The sequence below is a fragment of the Centroberyx gerrardi genome, chromosome 14 (assembly GCF_048128805.1).
Source record: "Centroberyx gerrardi isolate f3 chromosome 14, fCenGer3.hap1.cur.20231027, whole genome shotgun sequence".
Classification (NCBI taxonomy): domain Eukaryota; kingdom Metazoa; phylum Chordata; class Actinopteri; order Beryciformes; family Berycidae; genus Centroberyx; species Centroberyx gerrardi.
In genome coordinates this window covers 17647270-17660135 of record NC_136010.1, presented here as the reverse complement: position 1 = coordinate 17660135, position 12866 = coordinate 17647270, and positions in this window count along the sequence as shown.

The window sequence follows — 12866 nt, the reverse complement described above, 5'->3', positions numbered from 1 at the left end:
TTACAGTCTGGTATTGTCCATGTCATATAAACCTACAGTCACCAGTGGTGTTCAGGCTTTTTCTCCTGACTCTTACTATCTATTTTTGCAACCAGGCAAAAAATATTTTATTTTTTTTTAAATGCTGCCATGTGCACACAAACAAATATCAGGGTCCACATCACTCCAGGTTATATGTGTGTTTTAAGTATAATTTCAGTGTGATTGTCTCTATTGATACTTGGGACAGCTGATAAAGGTGCATGACATCATACGGAGGCATACATGCTAAAAGGCGAAAACGTTCTACCAGCCTGGTAATTAAGTAGAGGTGATGGCGATGGGCCTGATAGCATGAGAGGTCCATATGGTGCTAGGGGCCGGGGCCGTGACAGAGGCACACTGGGGTCAGTGCCTGGTTTGAGTGAATGTAATCAGGAGCCAGAAGGCCGGCATCCCACGGTGTTAATCTTCAGAGGGCTCAGATCTGCTCACTGACACTCTAGCCCACTGTCTGTGTTGACTCCCTTACAGTAAAATGACACATGCATAACATTTAGGCTCGGACAACCAATCATTAGTCAGCAAGTAAAATAGCATATGAAATTAATTATGCCATAATCAATTTAACTTGGCATTCATGAGCAAGAATTTTGCTGCAGGCAATTTGACGCAGGAATTGATCTTCAGGCTCACAGGCTCACACATTCACTCCGTCTCCCTGCACAATGCAACAAGACTTGGCTAATAATTTGTAACAAGTATTAACGTTTACCCTTCCTTGCATGTTGACTGCATGATAGTGTTCATGTGCTCTTTCTCACTCTGCTGCTTTCTGGAATATGTATTTGAATTTATGTATTTGGCTTGGATCTGCCAGAGGGGACCAGATTTTCCAACACCAACACCAGCCTTCAACACCAATTTTCTTATGTTTTCTTGTATTTCCAAGGAAGTAATTAAAAGCAGCTTGTGATTCAAGGGTATGGGATATTAAAATAAAGCCCTGAAAGCTCTGTCCCTGTCAAAAAGTATTTTTGTATACACACAACCACCCACAGACACAATCACCAAGAACTGCCCCAGAAATTCTAGCGAAGGTTATAGAAATTCTCTTTGTAGTCGCAAAACAAAATATCCCTGAGCATTGAATATCACCCTGCATTATTTCTGCAACATCCACAGTACTGTTTTGTATTGCTCATCTACCACCTCTTCTTACAGACAGCAAAAGCCTCTCAGTCATGTTAGGCAGCTTAACCGTCTACCCGATCCTTTCTTCTTCCTGTACCATGCACAACTGTAAATTACTGCAAATGTGTATCAATTATAATCCATTGTGATCTTTTACTTACGTCTAACCGTAATCTGCACGCAGCAGAAATTATTTGCCAAACTATTAAACTATTTATTCTCATTTCCATTTCACATCAGCCCAATTTCATGACTGAATTCCCTGAGAAAACAATTTTTCCTCCCAAGTTGAATGAAAAATAGGGAATGCCATAAAAACACTGACAGGAACAAACAGCTGTTGCTGGGATCTTCCCTGTGTTGGACGCACGAGACATAATTAATCACCAAGGGACTCAGACTCATTAATTGCTGTGTGCTGATTAATTGTCCCTGGTGAGCAGTGTTCGGCTTAACATGCAAATTTGTGTCAGAGGATCCATTCAGCGACGCAGCCCAGGCAGGGACTTATTGTAGAATGACACATGCAGGGAGATAACAAGATGCTTGTCAGGGGCCTACTGTAAAACAGTTGTTTCTATTTTGAGCCTTTACACCAATCATGGAAAGTGTGAGATATTACAATTAGGATTCAATGAATACAGAGGGCCGGGACGTAAGAAGGGTTCTTTCCAGTGACGTAGTTCCTATAACTGTTAAAGACTGTTAATCGTTTTCATTTGCTCCTTTCTTGCTTGTTTTGCTGCACTGAACAAACTGCTAGGAGAGGAGGGGAGAGGAGAGGAGAGATGACAGAGGAGAACAGGAGAGGAGAACAGGAGAGGAGAGGAGAGGAGAGGAGGGATGACAGAGGAGAACAGGAGAGGAGAGGAGAGGAGAGGAGAGGAGAGGAGAGGAGAGGAGAGGAGAGGAGAGGAGAGGAGAGGAGGGATGACAGAGGAGAACAGGAGAGGAGAGGACAGACTAGGACAGGAGAGGACATTGTTCAGCATAGCGGCCCGTTGGCAGGAGAGGTCATTGACTCAGCAGCTCAGGACAATGTCAATGGAGGCCGAGTTTAATCACCTCCATCCACTTCATCAGCTCCTGCGTGAGATGGACTGAGAACGGCGTTAGGAGGGTCATAAAATCTCTCTGATGAAGACACGTCGAATGAGATGAGCCATTCTCCTCAGAGATGAAATCACACCATTTTGCTCTCCATTTGAGTCCTCTTTATCCACATATTTGAGAGGGCGATGATGAGACAATAGCTGAACAGATGGAGCAGTAACACACTTCACCATTGGTAAGGAGGAATTGTACACATGGCTGAGTTTAGAGCACCATTTTTCTGCCTGAACTGAAGCCACACTGAAGGCTTGTTTTTATGGTGAATATAGTAAACATACATTCAAAGGTCATGCTTGCATATTAGTGTTGTCCTTTTTTATCTTCAAATCTATAAAATACACAAGTATGGCTCCAGAAGGTAACATGGTGATATCAGAATAACATGGACTTTGACAAAGTGAGCTTCATGCTTCAGCATACATAATGACATGGGAAATTCGGTAATCTATACCCACTTGAGTGTAGTACTGCATCATCCTGTATGACACAAAGTGACCAGTGACATGCAAGGCTGGTGAATCCACTGTATTGTAATTACCTTGTTGTGTATACCAGCTGACCCTACGCCCACCACATACCCACAGCTGGAAGCAGAGAGGTTGGTAGAAGAAAGCAAATGAATGTAAAGTTATGGGGAAGAGAAGAGAAGAGAAGAGAAGAGAAGAGAAGAGAAGAGACGAGAAGAGAAGAGAAGAGAAGAGAAGAGAAGAGAAGAGAAGGAGAAGGAGAAGAAAAGAGGATTTTAGAGACTGTTGTCCATGTCTATTGAAATGCCAATTAGACCAATACTTTGTGACATTTCTGCTCTTTCTCTTCTCATGATACAGCTAATGCGGCCCAGCATGAGCAGTCATACTTCAGGAAGCCTTAGAGTGCCGATGCCCTAACACATTAGGTCAGGCACACAAGGTTTTAACACTTGTGTTCTTTTCACTGTCACCTCTGAAACACCCAAAGAAGACACAAAAAACTGCTTATAAATATTTAGTTACTTTCACCGCTGAAAACTTGAAAGAACTTTCAAGGAGGACACACATGCATATCTAATTTGACTGCATGGACGAATCACAAATTGCAACCTTTTCAAAACGAGGACAATTGTTCATGCAGACAATTTGCATGACAGTAATCTAAATGTCAACTTAATGTATTCACTCTGACTATTTGCACACTGGCTCAGAAGCAACACAGTTTTTGCAGCAACTCTACCGGGGCTTAGTGTGAAATGACTCCTAATGTTACCTTCTGTGATCGCTGTCGTGATGTCATATTGATCAGTGATAGTGTGTAGTATCACGTCTAATCACTGTGTTTCCCTGCAGTAGCCCTGACTAAGCCCACTTTAAAAACACCCACCATACTGGATCAGGGCCAGCTTAGTTTCTTTCAAACTCCCTGGTATCACCATGGCTGTTGTCTCACTGGCAGCAGATATGAGATACACACATCAGCAAGAACCTGCAGTCCAGCAGCAAGAGAGCTGTTTTAATTAGCATCTTTTCTGAAGCTCCTCTATTGATCCAACCCTGGTTGTACGGCTCAGTCCTGACTTTATATGCCTTTTTCTACTGTGTATTATAAAAGTAAACAATCTCATAAACATCTAAAAGCTTGAAAACAATGCACAAGTTTTCAGTCAACACAGGGAAAAGGTGTTTGCCATACAGCATATATTCTGATGTGTAAACCTTTGGCTGTCAGGCCGGGCCAGCGCTCAGCGTGTCTCCGCAGGGAGAGGCTCTACACTGCCACACTGACATCCTTCAGCGTGCCATCCGCAGATTTGTGGTCCCATTGAGCAGGGGATGAATTATTAATCAGCCTTCCACTAACAAAATGGGCTTTTAATTGTAGGGAGTCCTGTTCGACAACAACAACCATAGCCCGGGCCTTGATGCAAGCCGGCTGATTGATCTGCCCCCTCGGCTCAGCCTCGTCTTCAGCTTCACAAGGCAAGTGTGCTGGGTTTCATCCGCACAGGGATCCGGCAGGCGGAGGAGAAAGCTCCAGTTCCCGTTCCAGCAAGAGGACGGGTGGCTGTGCTCCTCCTGAGCTCACAGTGTGCGATGAGGCCAGGATTATAGTTTTCACATGCCACTGACATTTTACACAGACAAAAGAATTAAAATCAGCTTGTTAATTATTCTAACAATGACAGTGTTGAGAGTTAAAGGGGAAGGTATGAGGGGATACTGCTGTGTTCAATCTGCCGCAGATATATAGTTTATCTGCCACCAACTTTGGTCTTGTATTTAAGCTTGTATTTAAGATTTTATACTCAACAAAAGCAACAAAATGACAACCATATAACCTCTCAAAAACTCCAGCCAAGTCTAAATGGCCCTCAGAGGTAATTCAAGATTGATTGATGATTGACAATCAGATTGACAATCTACAGTATGTATAGAATACTCTTGAGTTACAAACTAATGGCAGTGAGTCTATTGTTCTCAAAAGAAAACCAGTTTTCTTCCCCAAAAACTCTGAATTCACTTGATGTATTTTCCTAGATATTCTGAATGCATGGCAGACAACTTTGTCAAACACAAATCACGCACACCTCATGAAACATGGTGCTGCATGTTAACCAGCCTCACGAGCTGAAACACTGGTTTAAATACCCGAGATTGTTGCTATTCTATTTACCATCGCTTCAGTAAATTGACTTGGCTTTGGCAGTCTGGAGTCAGCGCTAGTCCAGGTAGCCAAAAATGAATCACTCTCACAATTCGTGATAAAAACAGGCTGTTGACATGACATTGAGAAGTCACCTACGTCGGCATCCTTTAACTATACCCATACTCAGGGTTTGACAAGTGAAGAGCAACATATTCAAAGAGGCAAACCATCATTTCAACTCAAGTACAGACGATGCAACAATGCAGCCCGAGCTCCAACCGAGCCTACATTTTTATTATGGAAACCCGCAACGCCCGATGTAAAGCCCGAACATGTCAACAAGCTTACCTTTTTTCATTTTATTCTAATCAGTTGCAGATGGGTGTCGGTCACACAGGAATAGTTATCCAGCTCTTACATGTCGGCCGTCATATCATCGAGACCCGGCTGTTTATCTGTCGGGAAGGTAAACAAGACGGTCCTAAAACATTGCTAGAAATATAATTGCTTTCCCCCCTCAGATGTAACCTATAATTTCGCTGTGGTCATTGTTCGCCGTGTCCTCCGCCTATCCCCCGCTGCCTTTACAGAGTGCCGTAGTCTTCTGATTGCAGCTCACCGGTTTACAGAGGGATCCATCACGGCGGGGAAAACGCAGTTTGGAGGCTGCCGGTGATGCTGCTGCAGCGTTTGGTCCATCGAGACATGGGATGAGAGAGGTGGGGGTGGGGGCATCTGAGGGCCCACGACAAAACATTTAGCCCATGCGTTGGGGGACCGAGAATTAACTCACTGGACCTGAAATCATGGTCTCGTGAGCAAACGGTGGTTGACTCATCATTATGCACACAGAGGCGTCATTAGTGTGTTTTAATTCTTGTTACTTGTGTCTGAGGAGTGCTGCTGCTTTTTGATGATCCGAGGGGAGTAAAGAAACAAATAGCATCAAAGACTTTAATCTATGAAGCTATGATTATTTGTGTGTTGACTGGACAGATTTGTTTGTTGACACACACACATACAAACATGCGTGCTCGTGCATTTATGAGCACACTCACATACACACACACAGACAGAGTGAGAAGGGACAGAAAGAGAGAGAGAGAGAGAGAGCGAGAGAAAGCAGTGTGGGTCTGCACCACCAGCAACTGTGTGAATATGAGTAATCTCCAGTTTGAAATCAAACTGACAATAAAAGACAATCTGTCCTCTCCAGAGAAATGCCCAATAGGACAAGCATTAAGGATGGTTGATTGGATAAGACCGTGACTAATAACTTCAGCATCTGATCCAAGGGTGGATATCTAAATGGGCACAGAAGCAGCCAATGGTTGAGTTGTAAGCTGACTACTTTTTTGTAGGAGCTTCTCCTTTTCCAAAGGGCTGAGCTAAGTTATCTGACAGTTATCTCCTCACATAATTGTCTCCCAACAAGACAGTCAATTAGTTCAGCTTCCCAGCTCAGCTATTTGCACTGTGGGTCATGGTGAAGGGGTGAAGCCACACCTGCATGATGAGATTTCACTTGTCTTAGGCTGGCTGGCTGTTACATTATCTGCCTTTGGGGTCCAGATGATTGAGATGTTAGTAGAGGAAGTTCATTTTGTCTTTCAAAGCACTGCCAACGCTGCCAGGATGGGGGACAGTGACATGTACGCTGCCAGGCTCAGGGAGAAGCCCTTCAAATAGCCGGCAGATCAGTGGGGCTGCGTGTCTGTGATTGTGTGTCAGACAATGAATGACCTTGTCCGGTTGGGGATGTGGAAGATACAAGATAGGACACTAGGGTCCACCGAGCCTCTCTTTACCAAGTTTGAGAGTGATTCATCAATGATGTGGCAGTGGTGAAGTGAGAGGTGTCCTTCGCATACATGATGACTTGAGCTAAGAAATGTTGTTTTATACACAGACACCATTGAGTATCCATAGGGAAATAGAGATTTTTGATCAAGGGTGTGTGCTGTTTATCTGGTCATGGCCAGTAAACTTTTTTGCAGAATTGACTTCTTGTAGAACAACCTTGAAAGGTTCCAAACATGCATATACTGCCAGATAATTGGCATTATATTGGGAAATGGTAATGAAGACCCAGAGTTGCTTCACTGCATTTGAAAATGCTATAAGAGCAACAGAGTTAAACAGTATTTAACAGCTTTAATATACTGTGTTATTTATTATTTTCTTCTTCAATAAAGCTTTCCCTGAAATGCCTATGAGATAAGCAGACCATGTCTAATTGCACCAGCAGCCTGTATAAGTCAGGATGGATCCAGGACTCAGCAGCGTCAGGTAAATGCAAAGTAAACCAATTACTGTGATTTTTTCCGGTCTGTCTCATCGATACAACATTTTGCTTAAATTATCAAGATAAAACTATTATGCCATGGTTTTGGAGACAGGGATAAGGAACTATTGCCATAAAATGTATTTTTTCCTTTTTTTGTATTGTAAGTTCCCGGTAGAGACAACTTTTAATTGCTCTCACAATTTATCTCTCATTGTTTGCATATTTTATCACACTTATTATAGCCTATAGTCCATTTAGTACACAAGCAGTAATCTCAAGTGAAAGCAAAGTGCAATTTTATTGTTGGCCTATTAGATTACATGTGCAATAAAAGAGTTTGTAACCGATCCAATTCAGAATTGTATCCCATGCAAGGTTGTGACTCGTCGTTGGCAGACAGAGGGCAAACAGAGGGTTCGTCTCTGCTTTCTCCTCGTCATCCCAAGTGTGTTTCATCCAATGAGTGTCACATGGTATGGTGAGTGTTTTGGGGTGTTGGGAGAAAGCTGTTCCACCATTAACTGCCAGGCCCTGATGTGTGCTATAGATGAAATTAGTCCTTTCTGTCATTGACAATCTGTTTTATGTAACAACTCCCATATTCAGAACCCATTCCAGGCCTAATAAGCTGTCTGTCACATTACTCCCAAAGTATTCCTCGCAGATGCATGCGTGTGTGTGTGTGTGTGTGTGTGTGTGTGTGTGTGTGTGTGTGTGTGTGAGTGTTTGTGTGTGTTGCTTTCACTCTCCATATTTTTGATGCTTACAACTGCTTAAGCTAGCCATAATTTTTTTAGATCCTCTTTTAGATGATATATTTTTTGGTATATTAGGTAACACAGAAGGAGTGTAATTGGGACGACAGAGGACATGACATGTAACAAATACTGCGATGTGGATATGAACCAATGTCGTCCCAAGTATCTGAACATTAGCCTTCTGAGCCACCATGGGTCCCCTTTTAACTGGTAATCAATCAAATTAATTGCATGTTCTGTAAACAAAAATAAACAATGAGGAACTGGACAGACGGAAAACAAAGAACCAAAATACAATTCAACCAACTGACCCATCTGTAATGGCTCAGTTGTCACATACTTGCCGCATATTATGTAAAATCAGTACAGCAAATCCCCCATCTTTAAAGCAGCACCACAAATATTCCACTTCAAAATAATTAAGATTTGCCATAATCTGCCTTCAGAATTAGTATTAGTCAGTATATTCCACATGTGAAATGTCATTGCACCCCATGCCCTTTCTAAGCTCTGTTCTGAGGGATGAGTTTCCTTAAACACACACAGTCCAGAGAACGTGCCCGCTGGCTTGCATAACTGGGTTCTTCCTGTGGAGGGTTGGCATTAAAATGCAGACTGCTCCTCATGCTTTTGCCCCCAAGATGTCACGCCAATTATTTGTCTCTGTGGGAGCAACCTATTTGTGGAAGATCTTCTTAAAATAAGAGTAGGGAGTCACAGCCGCTCTACATCCTATCTGGTTCCTGAGTGGACAGTTTACGCGGGCACGTGTCACCTCTCGCTGTGACCCTGCGGGGCCAACTAACTACGGCCGTGGAAAGGTAGTGACGTTGCAGTCACCGTACAGCCGCAGTCTCTTCGCTCTGTTCTCACCCCTGCAGAGTGAATTCAGTCCCACTCTGTGCATCTCTGCGTCTCCATTTTGGTCAGTTAAACAGATTTTTACAACTTGCCTAAGGCTCTGTCAAACATTAATTCCAACCTTTCCTCTGCCACTGTTATCACACAAACACACACATGCACACATGCATGAATGTGCATGCACACATATTCATCTTCTGTTTCAGATGTTGCCCATCATAAATGGGAAGACATTTGTCCTCATAGTGTGCATCAATGTAATCATGGTATGAAACCTAAATACACTATGGGAGATACATGTTGCAGGTTTGTCCTCAGCGCCTGTTTTGCTCCCTCCATTTTCAAGACCTTTTATGTTTAACACAAAGGTCACTCGCTAATTAGCTGACTAAGTGGATACCTCTCTTTCTGGCTTTGAGTATGTCATCAGGTTTCACACAGTAATCCAGATCATTTACTTTAATATGCACAGCAAAGCAAAGCAAGCAACAGAATAAATTGGATTTAATCTGCCTTTTTTTTATGATTATAAACAATAGTGCTTTCCACCACATGGCATTGTGATGCAATGGCATCACATGTGGAGCAATGATGTACTATTACTGTAGTTAAACTTGGCAAGGCTCACCACCATTATTCTCCACGTTCGGCCACAACTGAAAAGCAATTCCAGATGTAAATCCGGACTGGATTGCAGCAAGATAATATAACATTCTGAACATTAAACAGGTTAGCAATGGATAGAGGCAGTGGGACGCCAGGGGCAGCTGACAAGAGGATGTTAGGTGGGCGAGTGGCATTTCATCATACAATCCATGTACAGTAATCAATGACCACTCACTGGTGGAGGAAAGAGGGACAAGAGAGCGAGTGAGAGTGCCAGTGGGCATGTCAGATAAAAGCACTGAAGGAGAAAAATGGGGACCGGGGGGGGGGGGGGGGTGCATTGGAGGGGGTATGACAGAGGAGAGGGGGGACACGTAAAAAAGAGCGAGAACTGTGGTGAGAAAGGCCTACAGATTAAAGTAAGCAGATGATTATGTAAGCACTTGGTTGACAGGAGGAGACATGCATAAAAGAAAAGGGAGACCATGTAGCGTTTGGAGAAGCTGAGGAGCCTGCACCGCTCTCTCCTGTATAATCTGGCTTTCAGTGACTGCACTCCGGATCAAAGAGACGGGCATTTTTTAACCTAATTAAGCATCTTTTGTTATGACAAAAGACTGTTGTTCTCATTCTTTCACGTTTTATTTTTAATTTATTTCCACCTACAGTGTTCTTTCAGTGAGAACTAATAAACTGTGCTGTTCCTGCTGTTCTCAGCTTTGCATGCAGGGGATGTACAGTATGTGTGTGTGTGTGGACGCTTTACAATACGTGTCGTACCTGAACCTAGAGCCCCCTGTCTCTGGTTGGGTCAAATCTGGTCAGCTATGGTTCTATTTTAAAAACAGCACCAGTCTTGTAATCCTGGCAGCGTTCAGGCAGCACCGCAGATGGCTTTGTGAAGCTAGCTCCAACATCTACCGCCTGAATTCATGTTTGGAAAAACAGGAAGTGCTGGGACGAAATGCTTTCAGAATAGCAGAGCTCGATCTCTCCCGGTGTGGAGGCAATCTATCGAAAGCAGGGTGATTTTGAATACATTAAATTGAGCCAGAGAAGGATTCACGAGTCCTGCATGTAAACAACAGCGTGTAAACGACACAGTATACATCAACAGTTCTGCTGCTTTACATCGGATTGATAAACGATTAACTTAAACCTCAGGTCAGGGGAATCAAAGATGTGTTACAGACAATAGACGGCTATTCTGGCCATTGACTAATTGTATTGTGGGTGCTCTGATGTGCACCAGATTAATGAACATGTGCTGAGTGAGGTCAGGCAGAGTACTCTCTCAACCAGACCATGAACACATGGTTATAGGGCTATACTGCTCCATTTTATCCATCTCTTCTGTATCCCTCCTTTGTACAGAACTCCACTATCATAACATCATCGCTATATGATTCTGAGAAGGCTTTCACTGTACAATCCAGTTCTTTGATTATATTCTTCTCATTCAAAATAAACAGTTGTAGACAATTAAGATCCTCAATTATCTCATCAATCATGTGACAAAACGACAAAACAACAGCCTCACGGAAAATGAAGCAATCCATCATGAGAGGGAAAGTCATCAATCATTCACTGAATGAGCAACCCAAATAATAAAGCTGAAGTTAGTTATTTTCAGGTCAAGAGGTGAATTCCTGAACTTTTCCTTTTAGCCAGCTTGACACTAGTTGTATCAGCAATTCCACTTTTAAATGATTGCACCTTTTCCAGGAATATGAAATGGAAATGTCTTCAGAATATGTTTTCAAATGTCATGATTTGGAGCCTGGAGGTACAGCATGTCAGACTGAAATTGATTGTTATTTAGAATACTTCAACTGATATACCACCAGACTATTATATCATGCATTAAAGACATGAGCAAGATCAGCTGAACAAGTGCAGCCTTTGAGGCTTTTTGTCACCCTGGTGAGCGGCTCTGATCTCTTGCTGCTCTCTGTGGTCCCGGCAGCAGGGAAGAGATCACCGACCGACTGTCTCCCCCCCCCCCCCCCCCCCGAGTGTTTTCATCATCAGAAAATTCACAGGAACACAGAAACTTGCGGAGCACAGAGGTCTCAGCGGCCCGAGTTGGACTCTTCACCAATTGTTCTGTGTTAGGTGCCTCTGGAGCTTAACATAATTTGATTCTATGCAGCTACTTCTGTCTGAAGGGAGAAGAAGGCAGTAGACAATGGCTGGGAAAATGAGTTTAATGGTGCTCATTTCAGACAAGGCCACTCGAAAGAGAAGCTCATTATTTACTTGCATCATGCGGGCTGGAACTGTTCTTGTTCCAACCATTATAGTATCAGTTTAAGGATGCAACGGGATGATAAACTGTTTGTGTGTGTGTGTGTGTGTGTGTGTGTGTGTGTGTGTGTGTGTGTGTGCATGTGTTCATTTTTATAGAGTGTTCTCATCTGTCTCTTTCCAGCTAAATTATCTTCATTGGCCAGTAATCCAGTGCTATTTCAGCCCCTGTATGAATTTATGCCTAAAACATCTGGAATTAATTGCCACATTTATGATTCTCAATACATCTGCTCACAGGACAAACCTCTATGCCCTTTACTAGCAGCTTCAATCCAACGCACAAAGTTGCCAGCTGCTCTTTGAAATTGGCATGTGGTAAGAGTGATGATTCACACACCAGCATATTCCTGAGAGTGAGGACTTATCACTCTCACTGTGTATTTTGTTTTATATCTGTAACTAGGTGAAATGCGGTTTTTATATTCAGACCCCACCTGTCAATATCTAATTACTACTATTGTGTCTACTGTGCAGTTAATCTATGAGGCACAGCACTATTTAGAAATGTGTGCGTCATTGATGCTCAATACATTCAGTTTTTTGGTTCAGCTTGAAGGCGAGGTCAGGAGACGGCAGCATGTCCAACTATGACTGATTTGTTTTTGAACGGCACTAGAAATGATGTACGGTTTAAAAAAACACTGCAGCCGGCCCAACTTCATAACACACACCACTCACAGGCTTCTTGTGCCATCTGTTGGATTTACATTTAACTGCAGCAGTGTGTGATCAGGGATGGAGCTTCACTATCTGACACTTCACTTCACTTTTGCCCCCATCCTCCAAGTAAGGATCATTTTGCACTGGCCCAGTGTGACAAACATGTGCCACAAGCTAATGAGCCACTAAAATGTCTATTGCTGATAATAACAATATCATTATTAAGAACTACTAGAATTTGTTTATAATGTTTTATGTTTTCTCAAAGCACCATTGCAGTATTAAAATTGCATATTTAGGATTATTAGGCTTATTCCTCCCATCCTTGGAAACTTTTAACATCAAAGCACAGAGAATAATGAGCTTCTTTTATTCTTTGTCATAGCTCTTTGATAAGCTACTCTTTGAATTATGTTTTTTGATGTTGTTTTTGTTCTACAATTCATCCAGTCCCCAAACTTGCTGTCTAATGTTCAAAA